At 31.3% G+C, this 12,173-nt stretch overlaps 1 non-coding gene across 1 annotated transcript; it reads left to right on the top strand.

The window, feature by feature from the left end:
• The first annotated feature begins 986 nt into the window (after positions 1–986).
• Positions 987–1,093, top strand: LOC128039389 (small nucleolar RNA R71). The gene has a single exon (XR_008193894.1). It is a non-coding gene; the product is annotated as a small nucleolar RNA R71 (small nucleolar RNA).
• Positions 1,094–12,173: the final 11,080 nt, after the last annotated feature.

Below are 12,173 nucleotides of genomic sequence, written 5' to 3'. Positions count from 1 at the left end.
CTCTTCTAACTTCCTTTTATTCGTTAACATCTCTTTTAAAAATTTTGCATATTTGAGCATCTGCGAAAGAGCTTCAATAAAAGGTAAGTTACTATGTAATTGTTTAAAAATTTTAAAAAATTTACCAAATTATTCGTCCATGCAGTTTTTCTTCAACTTTGTCAAATATGGAATTGGTGGTTTGTAATCTCTGATCACCGACTTATGTTCTTTCTTGCATTCCCCAACCCCATCAATTTTCTCAATAGGTTCTGGATTCAGGTTCTTTTTAGGCTCGACTACCACGTTTCCACTTCGTAAAGTGATTGCTTGGACTTACTCTTTTGGGCTGGTTTCAGTGTTACTAGGTAAACTATCTTGTTGTCTCTCTGAACCAATTTAACAAGCTGGCTAATCTGATTCTCAAGACCCTGAATAGATATATATTGATTCCTCAAAGTTGTTTAAGTGTTCTGGAATCTAGTTTATGACACTGAAATAAATGTAGTCAACATCTCTTCCAGATCTGGCTTCTTTTCTTACTAATAAGGTTACTAAAAGCTCAGAAGGGGTTGTGACATTTGATTTCCTTGACCAGCCCAAGAAAAATTCAGATGATTCCTCTATCATGAGTTATAATTATTGTTATAGGGATTGTTCTGAGGTCTAGAATTACTACCTATAAAGTCGACTTGCTCATGCTCCATGTTATACTTGAAGGGAAAATATTCTAGATGGATCATCCCCAATCCAGTCACATCACATTGCATTACCGAATTCACTTGTTTACTAAAACTCAAACCGTCAATTTTTTACTAAGAGCTTCAACCTGACTTGCCAATATAACAACTACATCTATATTAAAAACATTAATTGCCTTGGTAAGCTTTGTTCCCATAACTTGTCACTGATAATTATTCAGTGTTCCGCCAATTGTTGCATCAATTATCTGTCTAGCTGAGGGATTTAAACTGTTATAAAAAGTTTCAATTTGTAGCCACAAAGGTAACCCATGATGAGGACACCTTTTCAAAAGATCCTTAACTCTCTCCCGTGCATTACATAGTGTCTCAAGCTCAAATTGAGAAAAAAAAGAGAAATTATTCCTCAACTTGGCTGTTTTGGCTGGTGGAAAATCTTCAACAGAAATTTTTCAGTCATCTGAGCCCAAGTCTCACCTCATGGAAGTGAATTCAACCATTGTTTCGCCTTGTTCCTCAAATAGAATAGGAACAACCATAATCGTATAACATCATCAGTAACGCCATTGATATTAAATGTATCATAGATCTCCAAAAATTTAGCTAAATAAACATTCAGATCTTCATCTTGCGACCCACCAAACTGAACATATTGTTGCACCATCTGAATTATGTTCAGCTTAATTTCAAAATTATTTGCAGCAATAGTCAATCTAATAATACTCGATTTAGCCCTAATCAGAGTGGGCTTAGCATAGTCATAAATAGTCTGAGGAGCAGGATGTGCAAGAAGTTGCGGATTACCAAGATTAATAATTATCTCCACAACAATGTCTTATTGCTCTTGATTGTTTATGAATTTTTTTTTGTTGTCCTTGCATTGTTTCTCTAACCACTTTCCAATTTCTATGAAAAATCTTTTCAATTTCACTATAAAAAAACTAATGGTTTCAACAGGTTGCCTCTAGTCATAGACCAAGGGAACCTGAAAGAATCAAATAAAAGAAGAATCAAAATTTAAAAATTAAATTAAAAACAAAAGTATTAAAATAAAAATGACTAAATTAATAGAAATAAAGTTTTCTTAACATTCTAGTCCTAAGCAACGACACCAAAAATTTGATGGTCATGGAACTAACTAAAAATTTGACTAAGACAAGTGCACCTATCAATTAATAGTATAGTTACAATGAGCAAAGATATCATTCCCACGAGTACTACAAGTACTAGTAATTTTCGTCTTTCTATTATTTAATCAACTAATTTGAGTGATCGATTAAAAACTAAAGTTAACTAATTTAATTACTAACTAATACAACAAAGAACAAATCACGAAAATAATTGAATAACAACCAAGAAACAAACAATAACTAGGAAAGAATCTACCTAGATTTTATCTGTCACTATCAATCTAAATTACGCAATTTCTTTACTTAGCACCTAGATCTCTAAATTATGCTAATATCTCTTTCCAGCATAAGAGCAACTAACTCTAGGTTGATTAATTGAAAATTTTCTAATTAAAACCCTTATTATATCATTAACTTGTGCTATGAATTCCCCTATTTTATTTTACTGTAATCGGATAGATTTATATCATCCTATTTCTAGGATTGTATGCAACTCCACTCAATTACTCAAGATCTAATCTTAAGCAATATTTATTCAACCACCTACTTAAGCACATCGGATATGGATTAATGTTCTAGAAATATCAAACCACACATAATTGTAAATAAGGAACTATGTATTTATTGCCTAAAATAAAAATCAAACGATAGAATCCATCATAGGGTTTATCTCCTTAGGTATTTAGAAAATTAGTTCATGCTTGAAAATAGAAAAAATCCAAGATACAATATAATGGAAAGAAATAAAGAAATTCATGCTAACTTCCTAAGAAATCAACTGGGAATCTTCAATCTTGATAGAAATTTGCTTCAAATTCGACTTCAATGGTGTTTTTCGAGCTGTTTTCTTGAATATTCTCAACGGCTCCCTCCTATCTTCTTATTTTTGTCATATATACTTCTTAGCATGCCTGAAAAACCTAAAAACTGTGATTATTCGCTTTTCAATGCACAATTCTGTGAAATCAACACAGCCTACAATAGAAGATAGGAGGTTCACACGGTCGTGTGGTTTGGTCGTGTGAAAAGGTTCATGTAACAACTCATTTTCAGTCATGTCAGAACAATGGTTTCGAGACCACAAATCCGACCAATGAATTTGCAATTATTATTTAATTCATGCGAATCAAATATATTTTTATATTGAATTTTGATTTGATATTTTTTTTGTTAATTGAACAAATAGCTAAGTATTAGTAGGTTGTCTTTAAAGTCAAGTGTTTTTAGAAAATGAGGTATTAGGACCTTGTTTTTGTAAACTGAGCCTATAGATATTTTTATTAAATATTTATGGAGCTATTATATCGAGTGTGTGAAGGTTCGGTTCGGAATTTTAATGTTTGGTTAATTAATTAAAGAAAAAGGATTAAATTATAAAAGATGTAAAACTTCATCACTATTTATTTTAACTTAAATGCATAACTAAGATACGTTTAAGGATTTATAAGGCAAATAGACCATTATTTATTTAGTTTGGACTGTTGGTAAACATTTTATTCATTAAATTAAAAGTTAAATAAGTAAAATAAAACAAAGTAAGGTGCATATCATCTTTTTGTTTGAGCTTCCACCGAAAACCAACCTAAAAACCTCCATTGATGAAGCTTTGAGTTCGGTCAAACAAAGCCCTTGCATGTAAGTGCATTTTTATTTTGTTTTTTATAATTTTGAAATCGTTATTGTAACAGTTCATTTTTCAGTGGTGTTAGAAACAGTGGTTTCGAGGTCACAAAACCAACGACTGAATTCGTAAATATTATTATTTAATATTTACGAGTCAAATATAGTATTGTAATAAATTTTTCTTTGATCATTTATGTTATTTGAATGAATAATTAGATTCAAGTGGTAAATCATTAAAGTCAAGTGGTTTTGGAAAATGAGATTTCGAGACCTCATTTCTATAAACTGAGCCCGTAAATATTTTATTAAATATAATATTTACAGAGTTTTATTAGATTTATATTAAAATTTGTTAAGAAATTTTAACGTTTAAATAGTTAATTAGCGAAAATGACTAAATTGTAAAAGATGTAAAAGTTGAATTCTATATGTTAAAAGGGTTAAATGGCTATGAAATCTTAAATTAAAGGACTTAGTGGGTAACTATACCATGTATATTGATACTGGGCAATTATGGGTATGATTTTGTCATTTTATAAAGACAAAATGGTAATTAAATAATAAATTAAGTTTAAACAAAGATGAAAACAATATCATCTTTCCCAAATGGAATGAGCAGCCGAATTCTCCATGGATAAGAAACCAAATCATTCGGTCATTCTTTATTCTTCATGCATGGCGAGTAATTTTGTTTTATTTTTAGTAATTTTTATTTTTTCGAGCTCGTATTAGCTTAATCTAGCTAACCCGGGGGTTAATATGTAAAACTGTTAAATATTATAGATTACGCCATGGATGAATTTGATATCTTTTTGAAGTTTTATGATAGATTGTTAAGATTGGTTGTTAAATAGAAGTATTTTGTTATGTGATTTTTAGTAATTTTAATGCTAAAGGATTAATTTATTAAGAAGTAAAATTTAAGGGATTTAATGTAAAATTTTGATGATTATGGGCTGATATGTGAATAAGAGAAATTTGGCTAGTTTGGTTGATGGTTAAAAAATGGCAAATTTCAAGTTTCAGGTTTAGGGACTAAATGCATAAGAGGTAAAATATTTGGGGTAATTTTTTAATTTTATAATAATATGAATTATAATTTTAAATTAGATATTTTGATTTATTTGAACTATTTAATTGAATTAAATTACTATTTAGATAAAGAAACGACTCAAACGAACACTAATCTCTGAAAAGCCAAAATAGCGGGTTAGTCGTTAGATCATGTTAGGGCACCGTTTTGGTACAGGTAAGTTCGTACCATGTGTAATATGTTAAATTAAATTCCTTGTTAATTTTTTTGTTCAAATAATTGTGGTGTTTGTAATTTTGAATGTGGTTGATGAAAAATTAATATTGAAATTGAGTTGAATGAGATATTAGCTAGCTTTGTGCCAGTGTATATTATCAGGTTTTGTGTCTAGCAAGCTTTGTGTCGGTGTATATTATTAGGCTTTGTGCCTAGCAGGCTTTGTGCTAGTGTATATTATCAAGCCTTAAGCCTAGCAAGCTTTGTGCCGGTGAATTATATTGGCCCTTGGACCTAGAAGGTTTCGTGCCGGTGTAATAGATCAGATAACTTGGATTATACAGTTTCGAATGCTGGTCCTTGATGTCCTACCTGTGGTTGTGGTCCTGCATTTGTTGTGAATTCTTCACAGCTCTTGTGAGCAGCATCATGTAGCTAACATGTCGACTCACATCTCGTATGAGCAAGCCCATTTCACAACTCGTGTGAGCACTATTGGAAAGGTGGCACACTTTGTGTAAGTATTCCTGAATATTCGATGTGATTCTATATGGTTCAACAGGTAAGTAAAGGTTAATGGAAAGGCATGTATAAAAACATGATGTTCACATGAAATGGAAAAATGGATATGCATGTATGAAATGAAAAGGGTAAGTATTTATCATGTGATGAATGAAATATGCATGGAATTCATTTCTTAATATATTCTATGTTTCGTAGATGTTATATTTACTTATTATCTTCTAACTATGTGAATTCAAATGAGAAGAATGTTTAATGGATATATATATATGAGATGGATGATATATATAAAGCCTAAATTTTTAATGCCATGATTTACTTGGAACTTACATGAAATGTTATATTTACTAACCTTAGGGGGTGATGTGTATAGGAAAGGAAGTTTTGCATATGACACGATGAGAGTATATTTGGTTGTTTAATTTAATGCATTTGGTAAATTTAAGTTCTTTATACAAGCTTACTAAGCAATAGTTGTTTACGTAGTTGATTTTCTCTATTTTTATAGGTCATCGGAAAGCTCGATCGGTTAGAATTGTGTCAGAGCACGATCACACTACCCATCAATCCATTTTGGTAGACTTTGGTTATTCTAGGAAATGGTTATAAATGACATGTAATAGAGTTATAAATGTAGTCTTGGTGATTGGTTTGTTTTCAAATGGTGCCAAGTTCATTTATGTTCATGCCTTTTGTTGAAGGCTTGTAAATGATGTGTACTCATATGACACGATAGTAATTATGCATGCCCTCATGTGAGTAGGAAGAAGATGGTTGTGTGATATGTGGTGATATGGTTATTTGGTATGTATAAGTCTAGATGTTGATTTGGTAGTGTTTGAGTTGATCCTAGCTTGTGCATGTTTAAAACTTAATGTTTTGATTTGTAAATGCATAGGTAAGTGTTTGCTTCTAAGATATATTATGTGACATATAATTAGGTGACTTTTGACTACCTCTAGAAATGAGTAAAAATCAATAATGTACATGTTTGTATGGTGAATGTTTCAAGTATGTGAGTGGTTTGACATGTATCAAATTGATGATTGAATTGTGGTGCCTTTGAATGGCATATTGGTTAGAATATACGGGATGATTGAAATGGTTTTTTTTGCATGTGTTTGAGGTGTGTTTTGATCATGTGAATGTGTGGAAGAAAGATGTATCTTGGTATGCATGCATAGGTCTTGAAATATGGCCATGTGACCCAAGTTAGAGAGTTACACGGTTTAGCACAAGGGCTAAGACACGGCCATGTGTCCCATAGTTCGGATTCCTACACGACCATGTGACCCTTGTTTCACAATTTTTCATGTTTTTTCTTGAACTTTCTAATTTGTTTCAAATTGGTCCCTAATTATTTCCAAACTATTTTTAGGGCCAATCAAGCTCAATTTAAGGTCCGTAAAAGTATTTATATCATAATTAAGTTATGTTATCAGATATAATTATGTAAATTTCATGTTGATCCATGTTTCAATGTTTAAGGTTATGGTTTGAACTGTAATGCTCTATAACTCTAATCTGACGTCGGGGATGGGTTAGGGGTGTTACAGTTGTAGCATAATCTAGTTAACCCAGAGACTATTTTGTAAAACTGTTAAATATTTTAAAGCTTATCATTAATGAATTCAAGGTGTTCTTGAGATTAAATGATGAATTAGTAAACTTGGTTGTTGTTTAGGACTATTTTGTAAAGGAATTTTAGTTCTAAATATAGGGATTAATATGAAATTATGTAAATATTCAGCATGTAAATTTGTGAAATTTTCAAGTGTTAAAGGCTGATTTGGGATGCTATTAAATTCGGTTTTGGAGTATTAGGGGTTAAATGTGAAATTTTAAGGGCTAAATTAAACTAAGTGTAAAAATTTAGGAAAGATTTGTAAAATAAAATTTATAGGTCATGTGCATAGAAATGAGTTTGATAGTGCATTTGAAATTGATAAAGTGAATTTAATCATTATATAGATCAAGAATGGAATCATACGAAGGATAAGCGAGAAAAAGAAAAGTCGTAAATTAGTCCCTACAAATCTACTCGATAGCCAAATATACTAGGTAAGTTCACAGTATAAATAAATATATATACATTTATAACATGTGTTATTATGATTTGATTTAATTGTATTTGATGTTAGTTTTTTATAAATTGAAATTATAACTTGTTGCAAATAAGTACAGCTGAGAAAGTGAATATTTGGTAGTTGTTGAACATTTGAAAAATATGATTTTTATGATTTTGGAATGAACTTAGTTGTTTGGCAACCATGCGTACGAATATATTTTTGGAAGTGCCTCTAAATTATTAAATGTGGTAAATTCTGTTAAAATGCTCGTTTGTATGTAGTAAACAATTAGGATACGATTGGCGTGCCAATAGGGTTTGAACGCGCAATTGTACGGGTTTGCACTTCGGTGCCTCTCTTAGCATTCCAATGCTCTCTGGTGTGATATGGTTACCCGAGTATCCGAGTCATGTTACTATAGTTCATCAAGCTATGAAAAATTTGTGATTAATCTTATAATGATTTGATTTTTTTGATGTTTACCCATTAGAAGGTTTGTATCATAGTATAATCATGCAAGAATGTTTTATATGGGTGTTGATGGAATGAAATGTAAATATATATATATATATATATATATATATATATATAAGGATTTTGATTAAACCATTGATGAACATAAAGTATATGATGAACTATTTCAGTACTAATTCTATTTGTTCTCGTAAATAATTTTCAAGTTTAATTAATCTAAGTTATTTTAGTTTTCAAATTTTTAATTGAGGTAAGTTGATTTGAATTTTAGCTATGAACTTACTAATTTACTTAAGCTTACTTGGTTTGTTTTTGTTTTCTGTAGTTAACGTTTTACGAAACTGGTTGGACGGATCAATATCTAGGCTCACACTATCAAACTCTTGTTTTGGTAGTTTCTAATTTGTTATTTTCGGTATTTCCAGTTTTGTGACATAAATATGGGGTGTTGAAGTTAATGAATTTAAAACTCTAGTTAGATTTGTAATGTGGTTAAAGTTGGTATATAATGTTATGTTTCATGTTTCATGATCAACTTGTGATGAATGTGGTAAAACTAATTAGGTATATCATGTTGATTCTATTTTGTGAGATGATGATTTGTGACATTTGAATGGTAAACATGATTTTGGTATTTTGTATCTTGAAATGGTAACTTGTCGTTTGATGTCATCCTTGGAGATTTGTTATTGAAATTGCTATTTTGTTTTGGTAATCTTTTGGAACTTTGGTTGGGATATGTTGGCATTAGAATGTTTGGTATAAATGGTTGATTATGGCATATGTTATTTGGAATTTATTTGATAATTGAATAAGGTTGATTTGTTGATTATTGTTTATATTGAAATGTGATGCCAATGAGGGCATATTGGTTAGACACATAGGTTGAATGTAAATTAGTATATTTTGGCATGTTTTGGTACATTTTTAATAGGTTAATGTGGATATAAATGCATGGCTTAGTGTTTAAGAAATTGTAGGTGAATTGGCTTGTATTTGAAGGTATTTTGGGCACACACAATCTGGGACAAGGTTTGCCACACGACCGTGTGTCTCACACGATTGCATGACACAATCATGTGGCCTCTTTGATTTTTGGTGTAGGTTTGTTCACACGATCACATAGAGTTATACGGCCATGTTGTTGAGCAACACGGGCTAAGCTCTGTCACACGGTCGTGTGACCTCTATTTTCATTTTTTACTAAAGCATTTGTAAAAGTTTCATTTTAATCCAAAATTGTTCTCGGATTGTTTTAAATGTTTCGTAAGTTTGAGTTAGGTATCGTTTTGATTGAATAGCATGGAAATGATTGCAAATGAATTATTTGGTTATTTTTTATTAAATTGTGAACAATGTTAAATTTTTATGGTTGTAGTATCTCATAGCTTGAACTGGGCGACCGGACTGGTATAGGATCTTATAATTCCACTCGTGTGGCTCATTCAGCTTGCTCCGACACTCCGATTTTCACTCGTTTTTCGCTCTTTTTTCCCAAGTACTCTATTAAGCATTAAAACATGAATTTAAAGAATTAGGTGTATAAAATTAACAATTAACATCTGATAATCACTCAAAAACGAGTTAAGAATGAGGTTAAAATATGTTACCTTTAGCACTTATCAAAAATTAAATAAAAAAGGAATAATGTCTCATGTTTTAGCAAGCTGTAAAAAGAACTAGTAGAATCAAAAGGACAAAATAAAATTAGAGAAGAGAATTAATATATATATATATATAAATAATTCAAATGTACCAGATTCAGTCAGGAGTTAGGCGAAAAGTTCAAAGTGACAAAGGCTCAATCCAAAAGGTCAATGAGAAAGTCTCCAGAAGAGGAACACATCGAAGTCAAGTGGATATCAAACGATGATGGATGGAGATGAAGAGCTTTTTTGTTAGAACTTTCGTCAAATCAATAGAGTTTCAGGCCATTTCAAGGAAAATTAAACCTAAAGTTGAAATAGAAGGAAAAATCTTTGATTTGGTGTTCTTTATTGGAGGAATAAGAGGTTGGATAGTGACAAGATTACTATAATACAACTACAAATGAGATCCCTAAAACCCTAAAACTTTTGAATGGTTCAATAACCAACTTGTAACATCTTTGAATTGAATGACCAAAGTGTAAACTTACTAATAGTTAAGTGATCTTGGGGTGTAGTTTCCCTATGACGAATAGTGAGTTAACGGCCATATTTGATTTCCATTACAATTGATGAACAACTTGTAACTTTCAAGTAGTTTAGTGACCAACTTGTAACTTTTTAAAATTGAGTGACCAAAGTGTAAGCTTACTAATAATTGAGTGATTTTAAATGTAGTTTATCTGTTATTTTATTACTATAGGGAAAAAATGGATATTTGAATTTTTTTTAATTTGTAATTAAACAAAAACAAAATACTCGTAAGCTATTAGGGCTTGACTTAAAAAAACTTGAATTCAAGATATATAAGTGAATAGAATTTCTGTAAACTACTGTTTAACTTAAGTAGTTTGTGTGTTTAATAGAGTTTTTTAAAAATTTACATTTAAAAAATAATTAGACCTCGAATATAAAAAACAAATGGGTAAATTACACCAACAACCACTCAACTTTGGGGTAGCTTACAAAATAGCCACTTGGGTTTCATTTCAGTCACTCAACTTTGAAAAAATAACAAAACAGTCACTAACGTTATTGAAAAGTGACAAATCAGTCACCCATTAACATTTTCTTTCACAAGCTTAACGGGATAGCTGACGTGGCCAGTTAACTAGCTGATGTGGCTAGTTAACTTGCCACGTTGGACGAGTAGTCAAAGGGTCAAAAAGAAAAGAAAAGATTATTCATCATTCTCTGTGTCTTTCTTCTTTTTCTTTTCATCTTTCTCTTTATCTTCTTCTCCCTCAACCTCTTTTTTTTTATGTTTCTTTTTTTTTCTTATTCTTCTCATTTCTCTTCATCTTCTTTCTCCCTCAACCTTGTCTTTTATCATCTCCTGAATTCGGGTCTTTTTCTTTCAATCCAAATGGTTTGTTGCTTGACAAAAGCCAAAGGGTCAAACCCACAACAGAACAATGGCTACAAAGCAGGAGCCACAACAACAATAGTAACTGCTGAACAACCCTAAGCCACCCGCATCCTTGAAAAACCAAACATTCAAGCACCATGGAAGCCAGTGGTTCCAATCAAACATGAATAGACTATAGGATTCAAAGAAAAAGAAATTACCAATAATTGGTAAATGCAAATTTCAAAGCATTAGGTGAGATAACATGGTACTGATTCAGATTTCAATTTCTAGCCCCAAAAATTCATTTCAAGTTAAAATCTCTATAGAAACAGGTAAAATAGGTCCATAATACAAAAATCCAAATGGATATTCAAAAGAAGAATGAACTCAACATTACACATTTGAAGTTCAATGGAAAATAATATAAATGAAGGTAAATAAGTAGGGGCTTGATTGTATTGCTGCATGAAACTTAGTTCATGTCTATGAGAATCTCACTTCTTCTTGGTAGTCTCTCCAGCCTTCGTCTGCAATGTGGGCAAAGTCACAAATAATATACAAAATAAAGTCAAGAAAAAATAGTTGAAAAAATAAACACCCCAATTACCTTCTTTACACCTCTGACTTTCTTAGCCCTGTTTTTTCTTTCCTTCATCTGCTTTCTAGACTTTTCAACCTTGGTATCAAGTCCATTCTATCATCGGAAGATAAAAACTTAAGAATCAATACATAAACTGCGTACGTGCATTAGCACATGCACTCAACTTGTGCGGCGGAGGGCGTTTGCCATGGAGGCGTAGGTACCGTGGAAGCGTAGTCGTCTTTGAGTTCCCGGATTTTGACCCTTGGGAATCATTGGTACGAAGCTCCTTCCATTTTCTCATCTTCTTCTTCTCTTCTTCTTTTCTTCTTCTTCTTCTCCATTTCTTCTCTTATTCTTCTTTTTTTTCTCTTCCTCTTCTACTACCCAGTTCTCTTAAATGGGTTTAGGGTTAAAAAGGACTGTTCAAACGACAACTAGCCCACTGTTAAATGCAATGTTACTTTTTTGTTATGTCTGTAACGGAAAATGGTTAAAAAGACTGTTTTGTTATTTTTCCAAATTTGAATGATTGAAATGAAACCTAGGTGATTGTTTTGTCAGCTACCCTAAAGTTAAGTGACTGTTGGTGAATTTACCCAAAATAATTTTAAAATTGAAGATACAAATAAAGCTCATTTATTGATAGAGTAAGAGGTTATAAGCTAAGGGGAAACTATATAGGATTGCCTTGAATTATTACATTAAATCTATATCATCAAACTATATGCAAAAAATGAACGTTATGTAATAAATGTGAGAAACTACAAACCATAATAAAATCCTAAATCGATCATCAAAATGTAATTTAAGTTATTCATAAGTGATTGTTTTTGTAATTTTTCCTGA

This window comes from Gossypium raimondii, chromosome 2, assembly GCF_025698545.1.
Source record: "Gossypium raimondii isolate GPD5lz chromosome 2, ASM2569854v1, whole genome shotgun sequence".
In the NCBI taxonomy this organism is placed as follows: domain Eukaryota; kingdom Viridiplantae; phylum Streptophyta; class Magnoliopsida; order Malvales; family Malvaceae; genus Gossypium; species Gossypium raimondii.
This window is presented reverse-complemented; position numbering and strand designations above follow the sequence as displayed.